The sequence below is a fragment of the Coptis chinensis genome, chromosome 5 (genome assembly GCF_015680905.1).
Source record: "Coptis chinensis isolate HL-2020 chromosome 5, ASM1568090v1, whole genome shotgun sequence".
Taxonomy (NCBI): domain Eukaryota; kingdom Viridiplantae; phylum Streptophyta; class Magnoliopsida; order Ranunculales; family Ranunculaceae; genus Coptis; species Coptis chinensis.
In genome coordinates, this window is record NC_141460.1 from 47,212,376 (window position 1) to 47,220,163 (window position 7,788).

Genomic DNA, 7,788 nt, shown 5'->3' on the forward strand with positions numbered 1-7,788 from the left:
GGCTGTCTTTCTACAACTTATCCATATCCACCATATTCTCCACAACCATTCACTTTTCCACACTTATTTACTAGAACACCCACTCATTCAAAAATGAAAAATAAGGTGCATGATAGGTTACATAATAGGGTTATCCGACTTCGCTTTCATTTCACTAGGTTGAGTCATAGGAAATCTTGGTGCTTGATTGTGTTTGGATATGTTTTCTGTGATATTTATTTATGGAATGATCCACAATTATTTCGGTTGTTGATATATAATAAACTGCATGTTCATACATACATCTAGATAAAGTCTCGAGTATCTGACTATAAACGACTCAACTTTTGTGGTTGGTGCATTTCCTTTCATTTCCATATATTGGTGAGTGCACCATTAAGGTAACCGGCCCTCCCTATGGAGTGTGTGGCTGTAAGCACCGGATCCTAAGTCCACGTTTAAACATAATTCACGTTTTCCACTCTTGCATGTTTTCTCGGATTTTTTTGGGTCATGTTTCTCTATGGGGTGAATTATGTCTTTATTGTTTATTGTTTTTACTTTTAAAATTAAAAAAAATATATATATATATATATATATATATATATATATATATATATATATATATATATATATATTAAAGAATAAGCATAGTAACCTAGGAAGTCTCGAATCGACTTTAAAAGACCCATCGCTAAAACAAATTTTTTAAGCTTCGTTGTAAAAATTTGTTTGGGGTGGGGTGTTCGTGTTCATACTTTAAATATTTATGTCCCATTAGAGTTGCTTACGCCGTTTTATTGTATTACGATTCGGGTTGACATAATCCATGAATTTAGAGTTCAATTGTTCGCATAACGTACGTCATGCACGCACTACGAGGCGTTTTCCACTATCTTATATGTCATCCACGGTCGGAATAGAGTGTTTTATGGATCATTGGATTGGAAATTCTCTCCTGATCATTTCCATATCTCATTCGCAAAAATCGGACCGGTAACGAAGCGGCAATTTTGATTTGAAGTTTTGCGAAAAATCGGAAAAAAAATCACAAATTTCAATTTTGGGCTTGGGCCCAACCCGCGCCCACTGACAGCGCGACAGCGCCCTTACCTTAACCAACAGTCGCATCTTCTTCTCCATCCGCCATTAACGCCCAAGCTCCAAAAACCTAAAAAAACAAAATAAAAATAAAAAGAAAACGAAAATTACCCAATTTCCAAAATTAAAACCCAACCCAAATCGACTCCAAACACCACCGACCACCACTACCACCAAATTACATCACCAAAAATCCACCAAAATAACAAATTTTGGTGCTGCCACACCACCACCACTCCACCACCACCACTGTTTGCTTCAACCGGTCTATTAAAATTTCACCACCACATCACATTTAAACCCCCACTACATTCCAAACTTCCAATGGCTCAACAACGCCAAATTTTACCGGAGCAAGCTTTTCTGCCGACCACTTCGCCATTCTCTACGGTGATGAGATGATCGGTCGAGACTGGAATAGCTTGTGGTACTCGTGAAGCTTATTACCACGCGAGGATTTAGTCCGGCGGTTCTACGATCTGAGGGAGTTGGAAGGGACGAGGATTTTGTTGTTGTGGCTTAAGAGGAGGAAGGAAGTGACGGCCCGGTTTTGTTGGTTGAGATTCTAGGCATTCGCCTAGAATCCATCCGATGTCACCCGCAGGAGTCCCAACATAATGGGGTAGAGCCATTGATGCACGACGGTTATTGGAGGCTACTACAATGCGAGATCGCATTGTGTTCGACAGACTTCCCTTAGGACCAACCAGGTGGCTACAGCTCAGTGGATTGGTCGGAACATCCAAGGGAAGGGGAAGGTCAGCGACATCGGCCTGAACTGCCTCCACATCTTATGGATACTCCAGGAGCGGAAGTATGAGTTCTGCATCTTAGAGTTTTTACTGAGCATGATTAGGGGAGTAGGGAAGTCTGTTGCACCTCTCCCTGTGTTGATAACAAAGATCATCTTTGAAGTTGAGGGCGTTTCACTCGATCGATGGGACATACATCACCCTCCACCGTAACCCTCGTGATCTATAAGGATTGTGTCCAACGGGTTTGGAGATTGGCTGAGGATAGAGAAGAAGAAGAAGAGGATGGTGGAGCTGAGAATGAAGACGAGGGAGGTCGGGGAAATCGGGGATGCCTCGGAGGATGAGGAGGACTTGACGTGTTTTGACGCGGATGCCTTGGAGAGGTGCTGGTCAGATGCAGAACGCATGGCTGTGATCCATCGAGGCATGCGTTTGCTCAACACTATCTGTGAAGACCTCCGGACTCGACAGGCAACGATGCATCATAACTTCGAGCTCCGCTCCTGAGAGAGAGGACGAAAGGTGGGAATGATGAGGGCCAAGCTAGAAGCTCAGCTAGCTAGTTCGGGGCGAGATCGACACGATTCCCACCTCGGGGACTCTCCTTCGAGGATACACCCTCGAGAGACGGCTGGCCGAGTCGAAAAGGCGAATGGTCTAATGGTGCGGGTCCATCAGAGCTCGTGGAGCGATCTCCGGACCATGTGCCCTCCGCCACCGATTCGGAGTAGCTAGGGATAGTATAGTTTGATGTTTTATGTTTTATTTGTAGTTTCATTACTGTCGCCATTTTTTTATGTAACTTTCTTTCCGTAAGTTGAATTTTTGTAGTGAAATGTACTCCGCGATGAATTATTTTAATATAATGGGTTATTTTCATTATGCGTGGTTGTTTAATATTGACCCCACCTTCCCAACTTGTTTGGGGGTGGTTTTATCTATTCCAAAGATGATTTTTATATAACCCTCAGGTTAGAATTTATTTCGAGTCAAGGTGAAAATATGGCTGTTTAGGCATATATATGAATAAGTATCATGGTAGGATGAAATCTAGATTAAATAGGTACATTCTATCATAAAATCAACCTAAAAGATACTGGGTTTGATTTAGAATCAAGGAAATGAGTTGTTTCCGTTTTCGGGTTTGGAAATTTTAGGATTTTAAACTGCCGTAATTAGTTTTTGGGCCACTTCCCGATCCATTTTAGCAACTTTAAACCTATATAAACTTGATACAATCTATCCTCACAACTCACACTACACCTAAACTCCATCACTCACCTTTCACTCCCGCGATTCCCTCGTTTTGGCTCATTTTCCGAAGTTTTCAGAAACTCGGCACTCGCCTCGTGATATTTTTTCTCGAGTTTTTGTCGAAGGCCAAGCGCCAAGCCGAGCGCGACCCACGCCAAACACTGGAAATTTCAATTTCTTGAGCGCCGATCAGGCGCCTATCGAAGACTTTCGCGCCCTGACTTCCGTGGACCAGGAAATTTCCAGTTTTTCACGCGTAGTATTTTGATCATTCGCAGCTATTCCAAAGCGTAATTTTGAGATGACATCTCCAACATTGATACCGGAACAGTCTTTCGAAGATTTGTTCCAAAGCACTACTTATGGTGCTTGGTTTCGCAAAGCGATCACATTCGTTGGCTGGGAGCCGCTTATCGTAAGATCTGATGCACTTTATTCTCTGACTCTAGCATCTTATTTTTACGATAACTGCATTTTCTTTGAAAGACCAGATGGAGAACAAGTGTTCTCCATCAACATTGATAATGAACTAATGGAAATTACCAGGTTCTTGCTAGCATTTGTTCTTGGACTTGCTATGCCCGCTGAAATACAAGACCCATGGTGCTATTGGGTAGACAATATGTATGTCTACACTTACGAAGTTTTGCATGAGCATTATGGCACGTGCATTTTCCGATGATCGAGGACCAAGGGGAATATAACGTCCGCCTTTGGTAGCCTTGGTCCATGAACATAGGAACTGTTATGTTTTGGATCATGCTAAACATTTTGGGGAATGGCGTTTTTCTTACGTGAAAGATGCCACTTGCGGCAAATGCCTTCCTTGCTCTAGCCACGGGACGTATGTGTCATGACCTTCCCGAACCTTGATGTCTAGTTTAGCTCGGTCCCATAGCATGAGGCATAAGTACCTTCTTATGCCCATTCTAGTTTCCCGTATTATGCTATGTTTCTTTCCTATTTTTTGTACACGCTTCACGGATTGGATTACGGTCGACATTGTCCGACCCACCAATAGTATTATTCGATCCTTCTGTGCAATGACTTGGCAAGGGTGGAGGATACAACCTCATCAGGTTGCACCCTACACCCCATCAGACCAAGTGGCTCTTAATAGGTTAGCATTAATAGATGATAAATGGCGGGAAGCCTGGCAAATTATCATGGCATGGTAGGACGCAAAGGAACCTCACTTTTTTATGGAAGAAGAGAATGAGGAAGATGACGAGTAATGCGGGGGATAAGGTAAGTTTCATTCTAGTTAGTGTCTGCTTATGTCCCAAGCAATTTCATTCTTGTTAACCCCATAATGGGTAGAACTCTAATAGAGTTGTAATGGTTTTTATTTCCTATATTAGTACGTTCTAACCTTTGTTTTATTGTGATGTTCCTAAATTTCCATGCGCTTCAATGGTATTTTTCCTACCCTCTTTATTTAATTGCTTTGAGGACAAAGCATGCTTTTTGTTTGGGGGGGGGGGCATAGAAACACGTGTAATTAAGGCATCTGTTAGGATATAGATATGTATAATATGCATTTGTTTTCTAGTTAAAATTTCAAAAATTTAAAAATATAAATAAAGAAGTTATGCTATACACTTAGGAATATTGGTATTGTTTCTTTCTCCATGCTCTTAACTATCTAGAAGTCTCACGTAGCTGTTGCATCAGAATAATTGTTAGAAACTTAGGTTAATATATAGGTAATAATCTTTGCATCTATCTATAAATATATTACATGAGTATCTATGATTCTTAGCAAGAAGTTTTCAAATCTAGGCTAGAGTAATTTATTCTACAAATCCTCGTGGAGAATATAGCCTAAAGCCTTATATGAGTAACATTTGAGAAATGACACAAGGGAGAAATAAAATCGGATAGAGATATCACACTTCCACTTGCTTGATCACTATGCCATATCCTAAGCGAGAATTTAGGCCTCTTTGGATCGATATAGCCAGAAATTCAAACCTATGAATTATTTTCCGCTAGTAAGCCCTCGAGCCTTTCTTTAGCCTTCCATAAACCACAAATCCCTTTACCCTGTTACAAAAACAAAACAAAATAAAAAAATTCAACCCACCCAATTTAGAATAAGTCTGAGAATAGAATGCGGAAGAAAGAAGAAGAGAAAAACCTGTGTAAACAAAAGTTTGTTAATTGCTTCAGAAAATAAAGAAAAGAAGTTTCCATCCAAGGAAAATAAAAATAAAAATAGAAATAAAATAAAAACTCCAAAAATAGAATAAAAGGGAGTCAAAATCCAAAGAAAAAAAAAGGATAAAAGAAAAAAAAAATATGGCTAAGGATGGAAACAAAGTGTAAAAGCAAAAGTAAATAACAAGGTTTTCTCTAGTTACATAATATGAAGACTCTATTATCTCAGACTTGTCCTTTTTGAATATCCATTTCCTTCCTTCTTAAACCATCTCCTAATCCCCGTAACACCTAATAAAGACCTCTAGCTCAATTAGGAATAGGTTAGTGTGATAGTAAGTGGCAGATGTGTTTGATCGACTCCGGCTTCCTTGTTGTCATTGAGATTGTAAGGTAAAGTGTGCCCACTGCGCATTAGAGTAGCAAAACTTGAGTGGAAAAATCAGAGTGTTGTATCTTGACTATTATTGTGAGAACCTACTTAAGGGCTTATTCCAAGTTTCAAACGGACCGCTATTACATTTCATAGTATTATTCATTGTGTATATATTTGTTATAGATGATTGATTATTATGCATATATTAGCTTAGGTTTTGACTTGGTTATTCTTGTTTATAGCTAGTGAGATGCATAGATAGTTTGGAGCATGAATAAGGAAACAATAGTTTTATTTCTTAGTCGTTGTAGTATAGATGAAGTTTGTGAGTACCTTCAATCGAAAACTCTCAATGAGGTTATAAATCATCCACTAGGGAATTCCTAGTGGTTTAAGGCCTTGTTGTATATGGTCAATGCAATCGCGACTCTAAACGAGAAGTAGATAGAACTCCATTTTTGGTCACTTATGTTAATTTCTCATCTTTGCTTGAGGAGAAGCAAAATGCTGTTTGGGGTGGTTTGATAAGAGCCCAAAACTGTAGTTTTAACCCTTTAACAGTCATACTTTTAGACCAATTATGTGAGTAATAATTAAGAGTTAACACTGATTACGTGTTTTTATGCATTTCAGGCTTCAAAGTCCATTATGTGCAGAAATGTGCCACTTTAGTGAGATAAAGGAGCAAAGGTCGGTTACTAAGGAGTTCCGTGATTAAAGGCCAAGTTTTGAGAAGACAAAGCCTTTCTAAAAGCCCGGTCAAAAGCTGAAAAGTCGACGCGGGCAGAAACATCACACAAAGTCAGCAGAACTTCCGAAGGACATATCTTTGGACTCAGACCTCGGAATGGGGCCTACCTTATGTTAAAACGACTGGCTCGGAAAGAGCTTTCCAATGGTATAAGCCTTGACCCAATCAGAGGAGCAGAAGTGGACGGAAAGTCTGATAAACTTGAGAGTACAATAATCAATATGTTAGGCCTACGCACAGCTTTAACCAAGCCCCACTACGACAAGGACAGGGTCAGGGGAATTTTAATAATTATAACAACCAACTGCAACCTCAACAAGGTCAATCACAAAGTCAAGGTAATTATAATAATTATAATGCTAATAGAGGTATCGTTCCTGTAAATAATAACTATCAAAATCTACCCATAAATAATTCACGTGAAATAGTTCCAGTCACACCACCCGTGACTACTACACCCACACAACCGGATCGTCTTGACACCTTTATACAAGTGAGCCAAAACTTTTCCAAACCATGGCTCAATCTAACCAACAGCTTCTACAATCCGTTAATAATTTAACCAAACAGGTTGGCTCAAGATAAAGCCCAACCCAAAGGTGTGTTTTCCGTGTAACGAAATACCTAATCCTAAAACAACAAATACAGCCTTTGAGGTAATCCATAATACTAGTAATGAGTATGAAAATGTAGGTGAGCTAAAGGCCATCACCATTCTCCGTTCCGCAGAGTGGTTGATAACAAAGTAACTATGCCTATAGTTACCCCACCAAGAGGCCCCTACACCGCTATATTACTAGATATAAATAGAAATAGAAGAGCCTACCACCGTAGAGGTACCAGTTACAACACAACCTAAGAAAACAGAAGCCACGGTTAAACATCCAGGTAATACCATTGCTAAATATAGACGTAAACCACCGTTTCCACAAAAATTAGCCATGTTAACTAGGGATACAAATTCACGAGGAGATTAGGGATGTTTTCAAGAATCTAACTATAAACCTTCCCTTCCTCAAGCTATAAAAAGCTACCACACTATGCTAAGTTTCTTAAGGAATTGTGTACTACTAGGCGTGAAGACGAAGATACCAAAAGACGCTTTTTTGAACGTAACAATTCCCAACTCTATCCAACATAATGGAATTGTTAAGTACAAGGACCCGGTAGATCCCATTGCATAAATGCACCTTAGGAGATTCCTATAACGACGACGGCGTTATTAGACTTGGGGGCTAGTGTCAACTTACTCCCGCTTTTTATTTGTATAGACAAATAGGTCTAGACGAGATGCAACCCACTAAAATGACGTTGCAATTAGCTGATCGGTCTATTAAGTATCCTAAGGGTGTCGCCGAAAATGTTCCGTAAAAATTCAGGATTTTTACTATCCGGCCGATTTTGTCATCCTC